A 25205-nucleotide genomic window follows, 5' to 3' on the forward strand; every position below is an offset into this window, starting at 1 on the left:
AGGGAGATTTCAAAGCTTAAAAGAAGATGAAATACCACTTTAAAGTTTGAAGAAGATGCATGATTCAAAGGGAGTCAAGGGTCAACTGTTGATTGAAAAAGAATGCCTCATTCAATCCATTATGCTTCATGCTCCATAATTTTCATGAATTAGTTCATGTTTTGGTTGAAGACCATAAAGCCTTTGAAATATAAGTGTCTTGAGCCTCATTGAATGCTTAAAGACAAGAAATTCAAGCTCTTTGATCAAAAGTCCCAAAATGTAGCCCCATTATGCTTGATATGCTCAAATCTTCTTCAATGTTAAAACATTTAATTTTATATTAATTTTGATATTTTGATTAGAATTGATTTAAAATATACTTTAATATGAATTAGTAATTCACATGTTATACTTATAGATATTACAAAAAGGATATTTATATAATTTTAAAAATTAATTTTATCAAACTATATTAAGCTATTTTATTAAAATAATACAAATGATTCAAATGCTTGAATAATATTCACTTGAGTTTTTGTAAATAATTAATTTTAAAGTAATAATTAAAAAATTTTATGTCCAAAATCTTATCATCTCACATATAATTTTTTCACTGCTATTCTTTATTTGCATAAGAATGTTCAATTTGTTACTATAAGTCAATGAAATTCCCAAATAGAATATATTTCTATATCTCATTTGTGATACTCTTATTCGCATGAAACTCTTGATTTCATTGAAATGTATAATATATTTTTGATAAAAAATATTTGATATATATTGTATATGTAACATATGTCAATGCACAAATTGATCATATTTACTAGTTTTCAAATCTATTTCACTCTAAGTATTATATAAACATATTATTCTGTTGTTAGATTCAATATGTTTAGTTGTAATTTACCATACTTATTGTTTTATATATTGATATTGATACATGCCATTATTAAGTAGAACATAAAATGTTATATTAAAATTTAATTTTTAAATGTATATTTGATTGATGTAAACACAAATTCATAAAAACATTTGAACATACAACATTTGATAATCATTTAAGGGAATATAATAGTGGTCTCATGTATATGTCAATGAATGATATCACTGTTACTATTATCACATAAATTTTGGTAATGTATTATCTAAGCTAAATTGTTTGGATTAATTATTAATAATGTGAGTATAAAATTTGACTAGTGTATACAATATCTATGTTATAGGCATAATCTCACGATGTCAAAAAAAATCAAAAAATAAAAATATTTGAAAATAAAACATTAGATAATTCTTGAAGAGAATGTAATAACAATTTCATGCATTTGTTAATGAATGATATCCTAGTTACTATTATCATATAAATTTTGACAAAATACACTATCTAGCTTGAATTGCTCCAATGTATTTTTAATAATATCAATACAAAATTTGATTGTTATTTGTTATACTTATGTTGAAAAGCTGGATAGTTGGGTTGTATAAAATTGAGTAAAATTTATATAAGTATTGATTTATTGAGATTATATTTATGTAATTATTAAAATATTGTTTAATCTTAGAGTCCCAAAAAAGATGAAGTTCATATACATGTAGATACAAACAAAATAGCATTATTAAATTAGTAATATCTCTTGAGAAGAAAGTAAAAACATTTTATTAAATTTTCTTTTTATCATAAAAATGAATTATTCTATCATTTTAATAAAAATAATTAATATATAATTTTAACATGATATGTTGATTTATTGTATAATAAAAAATAATTAATATGTAATTTTAACATAATATGTTTACTTATTCTATTTTATCATTCTAAAGAGAGATTGATATTATTACATTATTTAAATCATAATAAAATTATAAGTAGGAGTATAAGTTTTTATATTTATGAAAGATTAGAGATATGCTTTTGTAAAGTCACATGTGAAGAAATAATAAAATATAGTTTAAAATTGAAAAATAATAAAATAAACCTTATAATTGTAATTATTATCTATTTTTAAATTATCTTTATTGATAAATGCACAACATGTGGCTGTGGAGCATTGATTCATTATGTTAAAAAACTATTTCAAGACTTTTGTTATTCATCATGGTGAGGATACTTATCTATGAAGAATAAAGAATAACATTGGAGAATACTCAAATTAATGAGACATATATTCAAACAAAATGTATGAATCCAAAACTACCTTATAAAAATATAATATTATGAAATTTGACTTAAGCATTCTAAATTAAAGCAGTGATCACACAATTTGAAATAGTTACTAAATTTTATCTTATATATTTTCATAAACTCTAGTTTGGAATAACTCTAGTTCAAAAAGTTTACATTAAAACATTGATCATACCATAAAAGAAAGTTATTAAAGTTTATCTTTCTTAGAAAGTCACTAAAGTTCCTTTTCTCCTCATATGTTCAGCTTGCATTTCATTTAATTAACATCTTTTTCTTGCTTTTATAGTCATGCACAGTTAGTACTTAGAACTGAAACTATCTATATATAAGCATTGACCATTGCATTTTTATATATTTATATTCATGCACAATTGAAACTATATTCAAGCATTGACAATTGCATTTTTATATATTTATATTGATGCACACACTACAAGATATAGGCCTTATACCGACGTTAAAAGCGACGAAAATGTAAATAACAAAATTTTCCCCCATCGTCGCAAAAAGCATCGTTATTGGCAATGCCATAGAACAGTCGGTATCAGTGTCGCTATTTGCATCGGTATCAGCGTTGCTAATACCGACGCAAATAGCGTCACTGATACCGACGCGCGGAGATGCAAATAACGATGCGTGCATGTAAATTTGTGATGCTAATAGCAATGGTAATAGGGATTTTTTTTTTTGTGGCAGGGTAGAAAAAAAGTGTACTGAAATCATAACACTGATACATGAAATAAATACATGATCGCATAATGAAAGCAACTTGTACAATCATAACAAGATATCATTACTACATAGAAAATGTCTACACAGATCAGGCGACCAAAAAAGAAGGGTGTGTGAGCTCTAGGGATCCAAGGGCAAGCTACATATCCTTGCCATCCGAAAGCTTGTCCCGCCGCAAAGGAGCATCAAACAGACTCTACAAAAAAAGAAACAACAACACATCAGTCCACCATACAATAGTGCATTCTAATTAAACATGGTAACTATGGACAAGAAAGATGAGTGATTTACAGGGCCGCTGTGTCTATACAATCAGTCGATCAATGCAGTGAGACTGTGCCTCTCTACATATCGAGTCTCAAGGCCACTCGAATTGCGATTTGTAATGGAGTGCTGCAAAGAAAACAAAATACTAACTGTTAGAAATATGATTGTCAATACAAAGAATATTGCAAAAAAATAAGCAAGCAAAACAAAAGAAAAACTTACAAAGTCCTCCAGATATATCATGTGGCCACCACTCCTAAGATGATGGACCACTCCAGCCTCTAGTCGTGCCCTCGCTGCCTCGCACTGTTGACTCCAACGTCCTAGAAAATCTGTAGCCTCCTCCCTCAGTCGGCGCAAGTCGTTCATGTCTAGCCACTCGGGCTTTGAAGCCCCGCTCTTGAGTGCCTTGCGTGCATCCGATCATCTGTGTGACATATATGCACGCATGAAATCCATTATCCAGCCTGTAGAAAATCTATATGTTGTTGCTGGAATCGGAAACTCCTTATGCAAGGATGCTACTATATAGTCCTTGCTCCCCTCTGGTATGTTTTTCCAATGATCTAAGATGTTGTGCTGAAAAACTTGTTGGCACAACTCTCTCATGTTAGCCATCACCCTCCTCCCCTCATCATTCATGATGATGGCTCCTGACCTATTATCGACAAGATAGGCATATCCCCTTGGGGTATGCCTAAGATGGGTCCTCTCCCACCTGCATCCACACTTCTGGGCATATCTAGGAGACCCCTGTACATCTGGTGTACCGACCGAGGTAGTATCTATCGGAGTAGCACCCATAGGGGTGCCACCTGCAGACGGCTGAGCAAAAGTTGGAGTAACTGGAGTAGACATCCCCACAGGTGTGACAAATCCTAGAGGTGATGCAACTCCAGCAGAACAACGAGACGGAGACACCACGTACGTGCCTCCATAGCATCCACCTGAGCCACGCTCCTTGGAGCTGCCACGAGAGCGAGGAGTCGCACCTGTATCCCGTGCCGACCGTAGGCTCACTTCCTCCGTATCTCTACAGCATCCCCTTGACCCTAAAGAACTCCCTCCCTCTGGCCTAAGTCTAGAGCGTCGACCTCGTCTGCTCGAAGCAGAAGCATTTGATCGCGATGAAGTAGATCTAGTAGAGCGGCTTGACGATATCCGAGACAGCTCCTGGTCTGCCATGTCTCTGAATCTCACCATCCGATCTGGAGACATGCGCGTGAAGATATCCTGCAACTCCTCATCACTCATTCCTCGACTCATCCTAAAAATGTCACCTACACAGACAAAAAATGATGTTAGCATAATCAATTTAAATCATACAAAACACGATAATATAAATCCTATCAAAACGATCTCACTTAAAATGCATATCTTATGTACCCTTATAAGCGATTAGTCAATGAATTGAGTAAGTGGATGCTCCAAGTATGAAGTATCCTATGGTCCCATGTCAATCTCCTAACACAGCTCCGACTACACTGCAAGGTCGATAGACATGTCACCACAAAAGGATGAGTCCACCTCGTTCTCAAAGAATTATTGGACTCCTGTATTTCCATTATTGTTAGCCGATGCTGGCTCCTCTACATGCTCCAAGCTTTCGGTGGCCTCCACCCCTTGCAATATCAACCCCTCTATTTGCATATTGTCCTCATCTATGCTCGAAACATCGCTTTGATCATATACTCTCACACTTTGGGGATTTGAAGGTATAACATACCACCATCGAGGTTGTCAAGGATTTGGATAGAAGATTACTTGTTCACAAACACGTACAAGAGAGATTAAACTATTGTGCCATGTACCATGTCGTAATACAATTAACAAACAAATGAGTTCATGCACATGTTCGCAATGGGCTGACTGCACAAAGGTGTCACGCAAATCCGTCCATTTTTTTTTCGGAATCTATTTCTAGAAATCCAGATGGACCCCATGGAACTGTTGCTCCAGCTCCTTCAACTACCACTTTGAATCACTGCACATCAAATAGTATTATGGAGAAGCTACGGTAATCCACCGTAACAATACTTTGCAAGTTCCCAAAATACTCCATCTCATCTATAACCATGTTTGGATCCGTTGCTCGTCGTCGGCTCTCCTGCTCGAACCTTGCCATGATACCATAGTCTATTGTGGAGCGCATTTTGTCAATACGCTCCACGCGAAAATGTCGTCCACGTGACCACGCTGCACTATATATTTTGTACTATACATTGAAACACTCAAATTAGTTGTTGCATAGTAAATATATATATGACAAATCCTAAACACGTCATCACCTTTGGACTACATTCCCTCGAGAATTCCCACTTCTCCATTGAGACCTCTGCCCCTTCGCAAGATGCTGCAGTCAAAGCTCCATGCAACCATTGCGTTGACATGAGCCGCGGCATCTCCTCCATGCCCTCGGGATATCGAATCAGTCGATGGTGCATACTACGTTGAAATTCAGATCGCGCTTCCTCTCGATCTTGCCTAGCGATCTGGTACTTGGCGAGCCACGTCTCCATAGAGGCATGGTGCAACATACAAAAGTGAGTTGCCTTCTCCTCCATTGCAACATCCATTCTTTTTTCTACCCCATTTCCAACCACCACATCTTCGGTTAGTCTATCATTGTCCTTTAGTGACCATAGCATTTTGTTGTCTCGATCCACCGTTGGTAGCCATTGTGAAATATGCACTAGCGCCTCAGACACCAACCAACCTTCAGCCATGCTACCTTCTGGCTGAGCTCATTGTCGCACAAAGCCTTGTAGGGTTTTTATGAAGTGCTCCAAGAAGAACATCCATCGCGTATGGACAGGTCCAACAATCTCCACTTCATCTACAAGATGCACAAGAAGGTGGATTTGTATCGTGAGCATGCTGGTTGGCAGGTATTTCTCAAAGAGACAAACCATCTCCACTACTCCTCGCCTCGCGGATTCAATAGAGGACATCTTAATCTCCTTTTGTGAGATCCATTGCACCAAAGTCAACAACCTGTAAATGGCCCCACATATCTCTGGAGTAAGGCATCCTGCGATTGTGATCGGTAGTACAAACTGCCACAAATGAGAAAGCATTATGAACAATGGCTACACTCTAAATAGCAAAATGCGCACGCCAATTACAATCCATTCGTAGTACAAACCTGACATATCTTATGCGAGTCATGGGATTTTAGCCTTGATAATTGGCCGTCTTTAGAAAATGCAGACCTGAGAGAACGCATCATACCCGTTCGAGTGCGGATAGACTTGACTACTTGCTTCACAATGTGCTCTTCTTTAGTGGACAAAACCCAAGGAACATAAGGTAGTTGCATTGACCATCAGCACTCGACTGTGGCCAAAGCGCCTCCATCTTTCCTATCTCCTTCAAATCCATTCATGCTCCTATAGTGTCCCTCTTTCCTGTGATGTGGTCCCATAGCAAGCTATCCACATTCTTGAAAATATGCATGGGATCCAACAAGTGGTTGACTTATAAGTGGGTCCAATATGGCAACTCGTAGAAAATTGAGAATCGCTGCATTCCGTTTGGATGTGACTCCGCGTGGACCATTTTTAGCTCGTACTAGCGTGCGTCATTCATACGTGTTGGAGGTCATCCAAGAAAACCTTTCCTAAGTTCATGACCCTCTGGCAAGAAAGTAGCGTGTCCTTGATATACCATCTTCTTCATGGTTCGTGACGTTTGGGAGTTTAACTGTGGCCCGCAAAATGGACATGCATGATAACCTGAGGTAACCAGACCTGTTCCAATACCTCTATCCAGTGAATACAAACTTAACGAGATAAAATATAGATATTATCAATGAGAACAGAAGCTTGTTTACTTGAGTACTCTCCGAATCTTAGAAAGTCATGCATCGTCCATATGAGAATGGCTCGAATATTGGCGGACCGTCGACCATCGCGCTTGCTCATATCTTGCATGATGACCCCTCCTCCCACAAAATCTTAAGCTCATCGACTAATGGACGAAGATACACGTCCATATTTTTGACTTTGTAGTGGTCGAGGACGAGTAAGCTAAGGATGAGATGTCCTTTCTTCGTAGAAATCCATGGAGGGATATTGTAGTTAACAACGACTATAGGCCACACACTGTAAGAAGTTGAGCGCAGACCGAATGGGTTCATGCCATCCATTGCAAGACTGAGCCGAAGATTCCTTGGCTCTCAGAAAAATCCGGGGAAGGTAGAGTCAATGTGCCTCCATGCGCGTGAATCCGCTGATATTCGTTGAACTCCATCTGTGAACCTATTCTGTGCATGCCATGTTGTCAAGCTCGCCATGCCGAACGTATGAAACATGTGATTTATGCGAGGGATAAGTGAAAAGTGTCTGAGAACTTTTTGAGGGATGGTTTGCTCTTGCAAGTCCTATCAATACCTGTGAGCACCAAACTTTGGACATATCTCCATAGTCTCATATTCTCCTCGAAATAGTATGCAATCGTTGATACATGCATGGATGCTGTTGTAGTCCATGCCAAGCTTTTGTAAAACATGTCGTGTATCATCACAAGACTCAGGCATGGTATTTGCAAGTGGTAATATATGATACTTCAGTAACCTTTAAAAAAATCATAAAACACCTTGAAAAAGCACAAATGTTTTTAATGATAGTGCCGAAAAGAAGTCAACGAAGCGTACGTACAAGGTACCTGATCAACTTGATACTCGGTACCCATCATATAATGGTATGGATGCTTCCTCTCTAAGCGGATCAGAAGTCTCGACATCCATGGGAATCAATGCATTGATCATTGCCTCCATCTCAGGCTCCAAGATTGTAGATAGGTCTGGAAGGCTGCCTGTCTCCTCTGGCATTGACGGTATAGATTGGGGTAGTGCCTTTTTGCAAGTGGTGGATTAGCTCATACACTCCATCCATCACACGCCCAGGAACTCTTCTAATTGGTCACAAAGGATGCACTCCTCCTTGGGATGAGACGTCACCTCCTTGGATAGAAAATTTGCCAGCCACACCTAATCTTCTTGTATATGGTATTCAATTAGCTTGCGAGTACAATGCATGATTGATATTAACTTTTCTTACCGTTTGCTAAAAATCCGCAATTGCCTGATCAATGATCTCAGATTGAAACTCGTCGAAGCATTGTACATGTTTTATAGACAATCGATGTTTTCGTCTAATTGCCAACTTGCATTGAGAGCAAGGACATGGGACACACCGATTAAGATACGCCTCATGATCTTGAACAACAAGACCTTCATCGTTTTTCCATTTTGTCTATATTACGACAAACAATTTGTTTTTGTTATCATTCTTTTTTTCTTTCTCAAATTGTTCTCCTCTCCTTCCATCTCTCTCTCTTTTTCTCTTTCTTTATTATGTTGTATGTATTTCCTCTCTCTCTCTCTCTCTCGTTCCTTCTTCTTTTTTCTCTTCCTCTCTCTCTCTCATTTTCTTTAATGATCATGGCTACAACTACGGTGAAGACCACGACCACGACCACGACCAACACAACCACGACCACGACCACGGCCACGACCACGACCACGGCCACGACCATGACCACGACTACGACCACGACCATGACCATGACCACGACCACGAATACAACTACGACCACGACTACGACTACGACCACGACCACGACCATGACCACGACCATGACCACGACCACGACCACGACCACGACTACGACTACTTATATAGAGACGAAGAGAGAGACAAGAGTTAGGGATCACAGCTACAACTACGATGAAGACCACGATCACAGCTACGACTACAATGAAGACCATGAGCATGACCACGACCATGACCACGACCATGACCATGACCACAACCATGACCACGACCACGACCACAACCACGGCCACGGCCACGACCACGACCACGACCACAACCATGACCACGACGATCACGACCATGACACGACCACGACCCCGACCACGACCACGATGATTACGACCATGACTATGACTATGACTATGACCACGACCATGACCACAACCACGACAACGACGATCACTACGACCACGACTACGAACACGACTATGACCACAACCACGACCATGACCACAACTATGACTATGACTATGATGACCATGACCACGACCACGACGACCATGACTACGACTATGACTATGACACCACCACGACTACGATTATGACCACGACCACGACCATGACTAAGACTATGACTGCTTATATAGAGATGAAGAGAGAGACAAGAGTTAGGGAGAGAGTAAAGTTAGAGAAGAAGAGGAGAGAAATGAGAGAGGTAGAAATAGAAAGAGAGATAGAGAGAGAAAAGAGATAGGGGGAGAGAGAAGGATTTAGGGAGAGTATAGGAAGAGAGAAAAAGGGAAGATTGAGGGAGAGAGAAGGGTTGAGAAAAGAGAGAGGAGAAAGAGAGAGAGATCCGACTAGAGCATTTGACACCCATAGTCAACACACCGTGGAGAACACAAGCACAAATTGACATTGAATTATGGCAAGAAAATCCACCATAAAACAATAGTTATAATACTCGAGGTAGGATTTCAAAGTCTTATTGATTTCAATCGGTCATGGATGCCATACTATGGGTAGGTCGCACTCACTAAGAATAGAATTGGCGATTCACCTCATCTTCTCTCCATCATCAATAGAATTCTCCTTTACCATTTACAACTCACCCACCTTCTCTCCACACTATTGCACACTACAATCTCTATGAGGGCATGAGATTGGGATCTCCACAGATACCAAAGCATGCTCTCTAGCTTGATGGTTGCATATATACTATTACTACTCATGGAATTAACCTTAAAATAGTTATTATGCTCAATTATATGCTTGTTAGAGCAGAAATTTGTTCCTAAGACTATTCTAAGGATGAAAGAGGGTTAATGATAAAAGAGTATCATTCCTTGCAAGTGATTTTATATTATATTTTTAAATTAAAATTGATAGTTGAAGATGAGTTTTCTAAGAGATCTTGTGGTGATGTTGTTTTAGTTTTTGCAAAGCATATGAATGATGCTGTTTTAGTTTTTTGTATTTGTCTTTTTAAGAAGAGATTGATTTTTATGGAATATCCAAAGTTATTTTTGGATTTACGTTATGAAAAATGAATGTTTTTTCTAACTCATAGGCTGATTGCCTTCATTGTATACTTGCGTGGTGGAGGCTACGACAAGCCCCATGTATGAGAGGTCTCTTTGTAGGAAGAACATTATGCTAGGAGGCGCAAGTGTGCTAGGGTTCTCTAGCCATATATCCCTTAGGTTTGAGGATCGGCCTAACCCCTATGAGCCTAGGATGAGCTTGTTGTAAGGTCTTATTTCCTTTTCTCTCTTTCTCTCCCTCTCTCATTTTCTCTCCCTCCCTCACCCCCCTCACCCTCTCTTTCTCTCTTTCCCTATTAGGTTTAATGATTTTTCTCTCTTTTTCTCTCTCCTCTCCCTCTCTCATTTTTTCTCTCTCCTCTCCCTCTATCATTTCCTTTTCTCTCTTTCTCTCCCTCTCTCATTTCCTCTCCCTCCCTCACCCTCTCTTTCTCTCTTTCCCTATTATGTTTAACATCTTTTCTCTCTTTTTCTCTCTCCTCTCATTCTCTCATTTTTTCTCTCTCCTCTCCCTCTCTCATTTCCTTTTGCTCTCTTCCTCTCCCTCTCTTTCTCTCTTCCCTATTATGTTTAATGTTTTTTCTCTCTTTTCCTCTCCCTCCCCCTCTCTTTCTCTCTCCCTCCCTCTCCCTCTCCCTCTCCCTCTCTCTTTTCCTCTCCCTCCCTCTCCCTCTCCGTCCCCCTCCCTCTTTCTTTCCCATTTCCTCCCTGTCTCCCTCTCCCTCTCTTTCTCTCTCTCCCTCCCTCTACCTCTCTCATTTCCTCTCCCTCCCTCTCCCTCTCCCTCTCTCAATACACACGGATTATAACAAAAACAAGTAAAAGAGAGAGAAAAGTCCCTCTCCCTCTCTTTCTCTCCCTCTCCCTCTCCCTCTCTTTCTCTCTCATTTCCTCTCCCTCTCTCAATATACACAAATTATACCAAAAAAAGTAAAAGAGAGAGAGAGAAAACACAAAAGCAAAGCAAGAATGGACAATGCACTCACCGTAAAGACTCGAAGAAGGGTTTGGCAGCTCCTCTTCGCAACGGCGGCTCCTCTTCACCCTCCGTACACCTCCTCCTCTTCTTCGCGAATGGCAGCGGTGGCGGCGGTGAGAAGCTGCCTTCTTTCTCTCTTTCTCTTCCTCTCAGCAAGATGGTTGCTCTCCCTCTTGCTCTCCCTCTCGCTCTCTCTTTCATGAATGCGTGAAAAATGACGCCCTCGGGTTTCGGCCCACGTTTTTTTGCTCTGGGTACCGTCGCTATTTGCGTCACTATTAGTGTCGGAGAGCACTGCACAAGCATCTAGAAATCATTGAAGCAACATGCTAGTTGCATATATAATAGCAATTCTACGATTTTTATCCTCTTCAATCATATCAAGTTTTATCTTTATATACTATTAAATCAAGTATATTTAACATTATTTATCATTTTTTAATTCCAAAATTATACTATTAGTTTATTTTCAAGTGTACCAAAACTAAATCATGACATTTATTATCAAAATTTAATATGAGAAAAGTACATAATACATATCAATACATTTATACACTCAAAAATACAATTGCTATTCAAACATTTTTATTTTTTGTAGTATTGTATTTTTAAACTTAGGCATTAGCTTAGTTTTAATATTTACTCAATATATTATCCTTTGAATTTTATTTTTTGGAGAATTAATATTCCATTGTCTTTAACTTCTACACTTATAGTAGCCCCAAAGTATATATTGTGAAGAACGTCATTTACTCTCAATTCTTAATATTAGAGTGTTACATATATAATTACAATATAAATTTACTATTTTCAAATGTCTTTATTTTTTGTAGTATCATATTTTAAACTTAGGCATTGGCTTGATTTTTATGTGTATCAAATATACTTTTTTCTTTCAAATTTCATATTTTCGGCATTAATCATTTCATTATTAGGAAAAAATAGGAAATATACAAAAAAAATCTTACTTTTTTATATAATATCATAGCTAGTGAACCTAAATATTTTAAACCTTATCTTATATGTAAGATAAGATGGAGAGTAACTTACAAGAGATCCATGATGCATTTAAAGATATAAGCACATAGTCGCATTAAGAAGTTATGGAATCGCATATGGTTATTGTAATTACATTTAGTGGGAGAAATTTGAGGTTAAAAAATGGCCATGTAAAGGAGTTTGACCAAAATATCCCCTCAAAAAGTGGAAGGATGATAAATTTTCAAATCTCCATAAGAGAGGGTGTTGAGGTTAAAACAATGTTTAGGATTAATCATGGATTATTATACCATTTTTGGGTGATGCCATTTGAGCTAACCAATGCCCGACCCACCTTCTAGAATTTGATGAACAATATTTTGTAGCATTTCATCTTCAAGTTTGTTCTAGTGTTCTTTGATGACATACTGATTTCTAACAACACATTGGAGAACCATTTGTCACATATGAGGAAGGTCTTTCATGTGTTAGGGCACCATAGACTCTTTGTTAAGGAGAAAAAGTGTTTATCATATAGATAGAGGTAGAGTACTTAGGCCCCGTTGTCAGTGAGAAAGGAATATATGCTGACCCTCACTACAAGGATACGGAGGCATAGCGACGGCGCTTTTCGACGCAAAATATCAACTCACTATTTGTGTTGCTATTAGTGTTAGCGACGTAAATAGCGATGGCGCTCATACAAAAAAAATACGGTGCAAAACCCGAGCACGTTATTTTGCACGAACAAACGAAAGAGAGAGTGAAAGGGAGGGTGAACTCCATCTTGTATTTGAGAGGGAGAGGGAGAGAAAGAGAGAAAGAGAGAGAAGGAAAGCTTTTCACCGCCACTGCCACCATTTGCGAAGAAGAGGAGGAAGTGTACAGAGGGCGAAGAGGAGCCGCTGAATCCATCCTCGGGCATTTATGGTGAGTGCATTGTTCCTTCTTGCTTTGTTTTTGTTTTTTCTCTTTTTCTTTTACTTGTTTTTGTTAAAAATCATGTGTATTGAGAGAGGGAGAGGAAGAGAGAAAAGGAAAGAAGGAACAAGAGAGAGAGGGAGAAAACATTAAACATAATAGGGAAAGAGAGAAAGAGAGGGAGAGGGAGAGGGAGGGAGGGAGGGAGGGAGGGAGGGAGGGAGGGAGAGAGAGGGAAAGAAGGAATAAGAGAGAGAGGGAGAAAACATTAAACATAATAGGGAAAGAGAGAAAGAGAGGGAGAGGGAGAGGGAGGGAGAGGTTGTTGTTGTTTTATTTCTTCTTTTCTTTTTTTATTGTTTGTTGTTGTTGTGGTAGCGGTAGCGGTAGTTGTTGTTTAATTTCTTATTTTCTTGTTTGTTGTTTTTGTGGTTGTCGTAGTTGCAGTAGTAGTAGCGGTAGCAGTAGTGATAGTTGTTATTTAATTTTTTATTTTCTTGTTTGTTGTTGTTGTGGTAGTCGTCGTAGTAGTAGTGGTAGTGATAGTAGTAGTTGTTGTTTAACTTATTCTCTTCTACTTTGTTGTTGTTGTGGTAGTCGTAGTTGTGGTCATAGTCGTGATTGTAGTAGTAGTAATAGTAGTTTTCTTATTTGTTATTGTAGTAGTAGTAGTTTTTTCTTTTCTTTTCTTGTTTATTGTTATTTAGTTTTCTTGTTTGTTTTTGTTGTTGTTGTTGTTGTAGTAGTAGTAGTAGTAGTTTTTTCTTCTTTTATTGTTTGTAGTAGTAGTAGTAGTAGTAGTAGTAGTAGTAGTAGTAGTGGTGGTGGTTTTCTTATTTGTTGTAGTAGTAGTAGTTTTTTTTCTTTTCTTGTTTATTGTTGTTTAGTTTTCTTGTTTGTTATTGTTGTAGTAGTGGTAGTAGTAGTAGTTTTTCTTTTCTTTTCTTGTTTGTAGTAGTAGTTGTTGTTGTTGTTGTTGTTGTTGATTTTTCTTCTATTCTTGTTTATTGTAGTGGTAGTGGTAGTGGTAGTGGTAGTGGTAGTGGTAGAGAGAGAGAGAGTTGTTGTGGTAGTCGTAGTCATGGTCGTAGTTGTCGTAGTCGTGATTGTAGTAGTAGACTAGTAGTTTTCTTGTTTGTTGTAGTAGTAGTAGTTTTTTCTTTTCTTTTCTTGTTTATTGTTGTTTAGTTTTCTTGTTTTTTTAGTAGTAGTAGTAGTAGTTTTTTCTTCTTTTCTTGTTTGTTGTTATTATAGTAGTAGTAGTAGTAGTAGTAGTTGTTGTTGTTGTTGTTGTTTTTTCTTCTTTTCTTGTTTATTATAGTGGTAGTGGTAGTGGTAGTCGTCGTAGTTGTGGTTGTAGTAGTAGTAGTGGTTTTCTTATTTGTAGTAGTAGTAGTAGTAGTAGTAGTAGTAGTAGTAGTAGTAGTAGTAGTAGTAGTAGTAGTAGTAGTAGTAGTAGTAGTAGTAGTAGTAGTAGTAGTAGTAGTAGTAGTAGTAGTAGTAGTAGTAGTAGTAGTAGTAGTAGTAGTAGTAGTGATTTTCTTATTTGTGGGTGGGTGAAGACTTTACATATGTTAATTTTTGCTGAGTTACAAGAGAAGAAATCCATTCTCAAACAATTTAAGAAAGAAAAAAAGAATGATAACAAAAACAAATTTTTTGTCGTAACGTAGACAAAATGAAAAACGATGAAGGTTGTGATGTTCAAGATCGCAATGCGTATCTTAATTAGCGTGCTCCATGTCCTTGCTCTCAATGTAAGCTGGTAATTAGACGAAAATATCGATTGTCTATAGAACACGTACGACGCTTTGGCGAGTTTCAATTTGAGATCATTGATCAGGCAATCTTAGATTTTGAGCAAAAGGTAAGAAAAGTTTATATCAATCATGCATTGCATTCACAAGCTAATTGAATACCATATACAAAAAGATTGGGTGTGGCTGGCAAATTTTCAATCCAGGAAGGTGATGTCTCGTCCCAAGGAGGAGTGCACCCTTTGTGAATAGTTAGAAGAGTTTGTGGGCATGCGATGGATGGAGTGCCTGAGCCAATCCACCACTTGGAAGGTACTATCCAATCTATACCATCAATACTAGAGGAGACAAGCAGCCTTTGAGACTTACCTACAATCTTGGAGCTTGAGATGAAGGCAATGATCGATACATTGATGCCCATGGATGTCGAGACTTCGTATCCGCTTAGAGAGGAAGCATCCATACCATTATATGATGGGTGCCAAGTATCTCGCCTGAAGACATTGCTTGCACTCCTAAGTGTGCAAGCAAAATACGGGTGGAGCGATGCGAGTGTGATCAAGTTGATCAGGTACCTTGTACGTACACTTCATTGATTTCTTTTCGGCACTATCATTAAAAATATTTGTGCTTTTTCAAGGTGTTTTATGATTTTTTTAAAGGTTACTGAAGTATCATATATTATCACTTGCAAATACCATGCTTGAGTCTTGTGATGATGCACGACATGTTTTACGAAAGCTTGGTATGGACTACAATAGCATCCATGCATGTATCAACGATTGCATATTGTTTTGAGAAGAATACGAGACTATGGAGACATGTCCAAAGTGTGGTGCTCACAGGTATCGACAGGACTTGCAAGAGCAAACCATCCCTAAAAAAGTTCTTAGACACTTTTCACTTATCCCCCATATAAATCACATGTTTCATACGTCCGTCGGCATGGTGAGCTTGACAACGTGTCATGCACAGAATAGGTCCACATATGGAGTTCAACGAATATCAGCGGATTCACACGCATGGAGCCACATTGACTCTACCTTCCTAGGATTTTTCTGAGAGCCAAGGAATCTTCGGCTCGGTCTTGCAATGGATGGCATGAACCCATTCGGTCTGCGCTCAACTTCTTACAGTGTGTGGCCTATAGTTCTTGTAAACTACAATATCCCTCCATGGCTTTCTACGAAGAAAGGACATCTCATCCTTATCTTACTCGTTCCCGGCCGCTACAAAGAAAGGACATCTCATCCTTATCTTACTCGTTCCCGGCCGCTACAAAGTAAAAAATATGGACATGTATCTTTGTCCATTATTTGATGAGCTTAAGATTTTGTGGGAGGAGGGGGTCACTATTATGTAAGATATGAGCAAGCGTGATGATCGATGGTCCGCCAATATTCGAGCCATTCTCATGTGGACGATGCATGACTTTTCGGGATTTGGAGAGTGCTCAGGTAAGTAGGATTCCGTTCTCGTTGGTAATATCTATCATAGCTCATTAAAGTTTGTATTCATTGGATAGAGGTATTGGGACACATCTGGTTACCTCAGGTTATCATGCATTTCCATTGTGCGGACCAAAGTTAGACTCCCGAAGGTCACAAACCATGAAGAAGATGGTATATCAAGGACACGCCACTTTCTTGCCAAAGGATCATGAACTCAGGGAAGGTTTTCTTGGACGACCTCCAGCACGTATGAATGCCCAAAGCTGGTATGAGCTGAAAATGGTCCACAGGGAGTCACAACCAAACGGAATGTGACGGTTCTCAGTTTTCTACGAGTTGCCATATTGGACCCACTTACAAATCAACCACTTATTGGATCCCATGCATATTTTCAAAAACGTGGGCGGCTTGCTATAGGACCACATCACAGGAAAGAGAGACACTATAGGGGCACAAATGGATTTGAAGGAGGTATGTAAGATGGAGGTGCTTTGGCCACAGTCGAGTGCTAATGGTTGCTTGGAGCTACCTCGTGCTCCTTGGGTTTTTTCTACTAAAGAAGAGCGCATTGTGAAGCAAATAGTCAAGTCTATCTGCACTCCGATGGATATGATGCGTTCTCTCAGGTCTGCGTTTTCTAAAGACGACCAATTATCAGGGCTAAAATCCCATGATTGGCATAAGATATGTCAGGTTTGTACTACAAATGGATTGTAAGTGGCCTACATATTTTGCTATTTGGAGTGTAGTCATTGTTCATAATGCTTTCTCGTTTGTGGCAGTTTGTATTACCAATCGCGATTGCAGAATGCCTTACTCCATAAATATGTGGGGCAATTTACAGGCTGTCGACTTTAGTGCAATGGATCTCATAGAAGGAGATTAAGACGTCCTCTATTGAATCCGCGAGGCGGGGAGCAGTGAAGATGGTCTGTCTCTTTGAGAAATACCTACCTATCAGCATGCTCACGATATAAATCCACCTTCTTGTGCATCTTATAGATGAAGTGGAGATTGCTGGACCTTTCCATACGCGATGTATGTTCTTCTTGGAGCGCTTCATGAAAACCCTTAAAGGCTTTGTGCGACAACGAGCTCTGCCATAAGACAGCATGGCTGAAGGTTGGTTGGTGTCTGAGGCGCTAGTGCATATTTCACAATGGCTATCAAGGGTGGATTCAAACAACAGTATGCTATGGTCGCTGAAGGACAATGATAGACTGATCGGAGATGTGGTGGTTGGAAATGGAGTAGAAAAAATAATGGATGTTGCAATGGAGGAGAAAGTGAATCGCCTTTGTATGTTGCACCATGCCTCTATGGAGACGTGGCTCGCTAGGTACCAGCAAGCTAGGAAAGATCGAGAGGAAGCGCGATTTGAATTTTGATGTAGTATGCGCCATCGACCGATTCGATAACTCGAGGGCATGGAGGAGATGCGGCAGTTTATGTCAACGCGATGGTTGCATGGAGCTTTGACCGCAGCATCTCACGAAGGGGCAAAGATCTCAACCGAGAAGTGGGAATTCTCGAGGGCATGTAGTCCAAAGGTAATGACATGTTTAGGGTTTGTCGTATCTATATTTTATATGCGACAACTAATTGAGTGTTTCAATGAAATATATAGTGCACTGTGGTCGCACGGACAACATTTTTGCATGGAGCATATTGACAAAATGCGCTCCACAACAGATTGTGGTATCATGGAAAGGTTCGAGTAAGAGGGCCGACAACAAGCAACGAATCCAAACATGGTTATAGATGAGATGGAGTATTTTGGAAACTTGCAAAGTATTGTCACGGTGAATTACCGTAGCTTCTCTATGATCGTATTCGATGTGCAGTGGTTCAAAGTGGTACTTGAAGGAGCTAGAGCAACAGTTCGATGAGGTCCATGATTTGCGTGACAGGTTTGTGTTGCCGACCCATTGTGAACAGGTGCATGAACTCATGTGTTTTTTAATTGTATTACGACATGGTACATGTCACAATAGTTAAATCTCTCTTGTACGTGATTGTGAACATGTAATTTTCTATCCAAATCCCTGACAACCTCGATGGTGGTATGTTATACCTTTAGCTCCCCGAAGTGTGAGAGTATATGATCAAAGCGATGTTCTGAGCATAGATGAGGACAATATGTAAATAGAAGGGTCGATATTGCAAGGGGTGGAGGCTAGTGAAAGCTTGGAGCATGTAGAAGAGCCAGCATCGGGTAACAATGATGGAAATACAAGAGTCCAAGATTCTTTGAGAATGAGGTGGACTCATCCTTTTGTGGTGACATGTCTATTGACCTTCCAGTGTATGTGGAGTTGTGTCAGGAGATTGACATGGGACCATAGGATACTTCATACTTGGAGCATCCACCTAAGAAATTCGTTGACGAATCGCTTATAAGGGTACATAAGATATGCATTTTAAGTAAGATCATTTTTTAAAGATTTGTATTACCGTGCTTTGTATAATTTATATTGATTATATTAACATCATTTTTTATTTGTGCAGGTGACCTTTGTGGATATTTAGATCATCAGGATGAGTTGAGGGATGATCGATGAGGAGCTGCAAGAGATCTTCACACGTATGTCTCCAGATCAGATGGCGAGATTCAGAGACATGGCAGACCGGAGTTGTCTCGGACACCGTTAGGTTACTCTATTAGATCTACTTCGGCGCGATCTGATGCTTCAGTTTCTAGCAGACGAGGTCGACGCTCCAGACTTGGGCCAGATGGAGGGAGTGGTTCAGGGGGATGTTGCAGAGATCCGGATGCAGTGAGCTCACGGTTGGCTCGAGATATAGGTGCTACTCCTCGCTCTCATGGCGGTTCGAGAGAGCGTGGCTCAGGTGGTTGTTGTGGAGGTACAGACGTGGTGTCTCCATCTCGTTGTTTTGCTAGAGTTGCATCACCTCCGAGATTTGTCACATCTGTGGGGACGTCTCCTCCACTCACTCTGGCTTTTGCTTAACCATCTACAGTGGCACCCCCTATGGGTACTACTCTGATAGATACTACCCCCGTAGGTACACCATATGTACAGGGGTCTTCTGGATATGCCCAGGAGCGTGGTCGCAAGTGGGAGAGGACCCATCTTAGGCATGCCCCAGAGAGGTATGCCTACCTTGTAGATGATAGGTCAGGAGCCATCATCATGAATGATGAGGGGAGGAGGGGGATGTCTCGCATGAGAGAGTTGTACCAACAAGTTTTTCGGCACAACGTCTTGGATCATTGGAAGAATATACCGGAGGGGAGCAAGGACTACATAGTAGCATCCTTGCATGAGGAGTTTTTGGTACACCATCCGCGGCATATAGGTTTTCTACGGGCTGGATGATGGAGTGCATGCGTGCATATATGTCACATAAACGATCAGATGCATGCAAGGCACTCAAGAGTGGGGCTTCAAAGCCCGAGTGGCTAGACGTGGACGACTGGCACCGACTCAGGGAGGAGGCTGCATATTCTCCAGGATGTTGGAGACAGTGGCACAAGGCGGCAAGGGCACGACTAGAGGCCGGAATGGTCCATCATCTTGGGAATGGCAGCCACAGGACATATCTGGAGGACTTTGTAAGTTTTTCTTTTGTTTTGCTTGCTTATTTTTTTGCAATATCCTTTGTACTAACAATCATGTTTCTAACAATTGTATTTTGTTTTCTTTGCAATACTTCTTACAAATCACGATCCCACCGGCCTTGAGACTCGATATGCAAAGAGGTACGATCTCACTGCATTGATCGACCGATTGTATGGATGCGGTGGCCCTGTAAGTCACTCATCTTTCTTGTTCGTAGTTACCATGTTTAATTAGAATGCATTATTGTATGGTGGACTGATGTATAGTTGTTTCTTTTTTAGCAGAATTCGTTTGATGCTCCTTTGCGGCGGGATGACGTTTCAAATGGCGATGATTTATAGCTCGCCCTTGGATCCCTGGAGCTCACACACCCTTCTTTTTTGGTCACGTGATTTGTGTAGACATTTTCTATGTAGTAGTAGTATCTTGCCATGATTGTATCGGTCGCTTTCATTATACGATCATGTATTTATTTCATGTATCACTGTTATGATTTAAGTACACTTTGTCTTTATTTACATGAGCATTGTACACATTTCTGAAACTATTTTGTATGGCCCAAATAAAGCACATAGTGCTATATATGTTGCCCTGCCACAAAATTTTTTTCCCCTGTTACCGTTGCTATTAGCGTCACAAATTTACTACACGCATCATTATTAGCATCGCAAAATGTGTCGCAAAGAGTCGTTATTTGCATCCGTATCAATGTGACACTGATACCGACACAAATAGCGACGTTGATAACGATGCTAATACCGATTGTTCTATGGCGTCGCTAATAACAACGCTTTTTGCAACGACAGGGGCAAATTTATTTATGAAAATTTTTATCGCTTTTAACGTTGGTATAAGGCCTATATCTTGTAGTGCCTAAGAAGGTACAATGTATCAAAGATTGACCAACATCTACCACTACTACTTCTCTTAGAGGATTTCTTGGTTTACCATCATTCTATCCTAGGTTCATAAAGCATTATGTGACTATAGCAGCTCCTTTGACTGACATGATAAAGAAGGAGCTTTCTTTTGGGATGACCTTGTAGATAGAAGCTTCAACCATCTAAAGAAAATCCTCACTTTTGCTTCTATTTTAGTATACCCAAACTTTTCAAGGGATTTTACCATATTGTGTGATACTAGTGGCATAGGCACAGGGTTTGTATTATTACAAGAGCATAGTGTCATTGCCTTTGAGAGTCTCAAGCTCATGGATAAAGTGTGGTTTATTGCACCCATTTCCCATTCCTAAGGAAAAGTGAAAATATATAACCAAGGATTTTATTACTAGCTTGCCTATAATAAAAAAGGGATGGAACATCATCTATATGGTGGTGGAAAGGCAACCCATTTTATTCCCACAAATTCATAGTTCACTATATCACATGTGGCTAATCAGTTCATGGAGCATGTCTTTAAACTACATGGATTACCATAGGTGATTCTGTGTGACAAGGATACAAAGTTCATGAGTAACTTTTGGCAGGTTATATTTAGCTCCATGGATACTAAGTTGATTGCTTCTACAACCTATCATCCACATATTGATGGCTAAACAAAAAGGATTAATAAGTGGTTAGAAACCTATCTTCGTCATTTCTGTCATGATATGCAACATATACCAAATGCTTGGTTACACTTGACTAAGTTTGTTTATAAAAACTCTACTTATGCTAGTATTGAAGTTTCACCCTTTGAGGCCTTGTATGCTTATCAAGTGCCGCTTTCCATAGTCATTTTCAGTGAGAAGATGAACCCACATGGGAAAGAAGAATTCGAAAGGATGCATATCCTTCTTCAAAAGTGCAAAGTGAATCTTGGGAAAGCCCAAGAGCAAATGAAGATATATGTTAATGAGAAGAGGCACCCTATGGAGTTCTAGGAATGAGAGTTGGTTTTGCTAAAAGTACCCAAGTCTTGTTATTCTACCCTAAAAGATGTTTCCAACAACAAACTTGCTCATATGTTTCATGGACCATAGAAGATCCTGAAGCATATAGGAGACTTGGTATATAGAGTGAAGCTATCCTCTTCCACTAAGATTTGTAATGTGTTTCATATTAGTTAGCTCAAACCATTTTATGGCACCCAAGTGGATATAGTAGATGAGTTGCCTCTCATTGTTGAAGAAGATCTCACACATTACATCATTGAGGAGATTATAGGACAGTGTTGTGAAAAGAAGATTCACTCTAGATCAATCATTGAGTACTTGATTAAATGGAGAGATTTGCTACTCAAGAAGCTTTTGAAGGCCCATTTCTATTTCGAACAAGTTTCTTACTTACAAGGTGTATTAATGGGCTGAAGTATAGCTTCAGATGGGCTAGATAGAACTTGGACAATAGTCTGTTTTAGAATAGTTTTTATTCTACCTAATTTTTAGAAAATTTCCACATACACAAGATCAAAGTACTTTTTGAGAGCTACGTTTCAATAAGTTTTTGTCCAATAGGGCTTGTTTTTCCACAAGTTGTCTATATATAAAATATATCTATCTAAGTATGAGTTAACAAAAAGAAGAAATGATCAGCAAGTATATTTTTGGAAAAAAATTACAAAACTAAACTAAGAGGCTAACTTAGTCAAAACCATCTCTAGTATAAGTTATAATTCTTTCTCTAAGCTACAACTTTTCTTTTTATAGTATATCTAAAATTTAAATAACTCAATAGTAACTTTATGAGAAATTAGGTCACCATACATATTTGAGTTGGAAAATTTGGTAGTCTACATTATTCCAAAGATCTACTTTAGAGGCAAATAACTCCCTAAGTATCTAAAATTAGTTTAAGATGATAACTAGAGATTTTTATATACTTTTATAAATAATCTCTCATTTATGAGTTGTTAATTCAAAAGGTAGGCATGAGAAAATAGAGCCACAGTTTACCAAAATATAAATTTTTGCTTATTACTGCGAAATATGGATTTAGGTCCACTTACAATTATAATATCTCATTAAATATTTAAAATGTATAAATTTTACATGTAATAAGATTAGTATATATTTTTAATCTTCAAAAATTTATATTTACATAATCCTCAAATTCTGAACAAATAGAAAGTTAGAGTATTTGGAAAACAACTCCACATGATAATTTCAAATGGAAGTATAGATATGATGGCAACTTAGAGATTTTGAGATTTGGGAAACCCATATAATCATTCAAAACTCAATAACTACATGAAATAAAGTAAAGTTTGAAATATAAAAAAACTAAATATTTCTTAACACTAGTCTTGTAACTTGTCACAAAAGTGGCTACATGCCACTTTAGTGGCTTATGTTCTATTTCATTATATTTGAAATAGCATATGCATATGATACTAAAATTGGATAGGACTTTATCAATATTGTAAAATATTAGGGTCAAATATTTGGAACAAGTGTCAAGTGAAAATTTATTTTTACAAATATTAAATTTTTAAAAGTGCATGAAAATGGGTCAAAACAACACTCAGCCAATAGTGTTTGGAGCTCTTTAAAAAGTTGATATTTTTAATCTAATTTTAAATCTTTTAATGGTAATACATACTATACATATCAAAGTATTTTTCATGAAAATTTTAGCCTACTTAAAAAAATTTGAGACAATTTCGATGAGAAACACTAAAAGTTTTTCAATTTTCTACAAAAATGTTTTTAAAGATGGACATAAAAATATGCACTTCCTAGCTTATTTTGATTCTTTTTATTTTTTTAAAACTGTGATATTATGTTGACCACATTTTCTTAAAACTGTTTCTTCTTAATCTTTCTTGTTGATGAGAAATGGTTTTTTTTAATGGAGGGTCTAAGTTACCACAAAAGTGTTTTTTTTGCTACAAGTCTAGTGTTAAATAAATCTCAAAGCGTATTTGCGGTGCCTTGTTTTTATATAACCATGACAACTTCTTTGCAAAACCTAGAGATGAGAAATATAAACCAATCAATAAAGTTAAATAATGAAATTGAGGGTTTTGAAGTATCAGAAGCATGATTAGCTTTTGTGGCCATAGCTTTTATTTGTAACGGTCTATGATCTTATAGGCCTTTATTGTGCTATAATACTCCCCTTTGCATAAGTTACCAAACGATTAAAAGTTGGAGTGTAACTAAGATTTGATCCTATTGTTGTCAAAGGGAGCACATACATAATCTAATATCTCAAATCTTAAATGTAAACAAGTGAATTAAACATAAAAGAGTTTGAATAAGCTAACAAATTCACAAAGAACAAGAGAAAAATACATGATAGGACCCAATCTCCGCCATAACAAAAGCCATGGTTTGCCATTCTCTATTATGGAATATTGATTTATATAATTATTTACACTCATGTCATGTATCTAATTATAAAGAAAATACAAAGACTGATCAAAACTATAGAGTTTTGTCTATTAAGAGGTTTTTGTAGATTGCTATAGTTTTGATTCAAAAAATTCGATGCATTGAATCATGAGTTTTAACATTACCATTGCATTTGGAATGTGGTAAAACCTTAAAAATAACTCTGAAAGCTCTAAATTCCAACTTCGGATGAGGAAGAAATAAAACAAAGTTTCTACCATGTTTTCTATTTTGTGTGCAATCTTGTTGCTTTTATCAAGAAAGCTAGGAAAGTTTTCTAAAAATGAACCATGTAAAGAAAATAGCAAAGTATTTCATAAATAAAACTTATTTTCATAAAATTATATCTAAAATTTAAAATATTAATATTATTTATAATAAATATATTAAATTAAATAATTTAACAATAAATATGGATGTTTTATTTAAAATTACTACTAAAGAAACTTAAACTTATAATATCATCTATATATATTACAATATCATGTAAATGCATATGACTACATATTTTGCTTAGTATGCATACTTATCTAAATACTATTTATACTAAAAAAATCTTTAAAAGTATTAATTTGCCTAATTCTACCTAATAATGAGCTTGCCACAATACAAAGCCTATTAACATCCTTTCATCTATCTACCAAGCATAATATGACCAATGACACAATAGCATTATATGTAACAAATCATGAATCGTGCAAAAATAGAAAAAATCTATGAAATTAAATAAAATAAAAATAATATTATTTTCATAGTGAATTTTGAAAATTTCCATAATTCCATAACATTCTCAAAATTCCAGCTTGCTGGCTTTCATTGCTTCTTTGTAACCTCATATCAATTCAACCACTTCTCCATGATTATATAATGTAGCATATACATCCCCCCTCCCTTTTTAACAAGGAAGTTATCCATCTTCTTTTGCTTCCCATGAACTTGTGGGACTATCTAGCTATTA

This window comes from Lygodium microphyllum, chromosome 3 (genome assembly GCF_053477565.2).
Source record: "Lygodium microphyllum isolate KBCC chromosome 3, Lygodium_microphyllum_v1.1.10, whole genome shotgun sequence".
Lineage (NCBI taxonomy): Eukaryota > Viridiplantae > Streptophyta > Polypodiopsida > Schizaeales > Lygodiaceae > Lygodium > Lygodium microphyllum.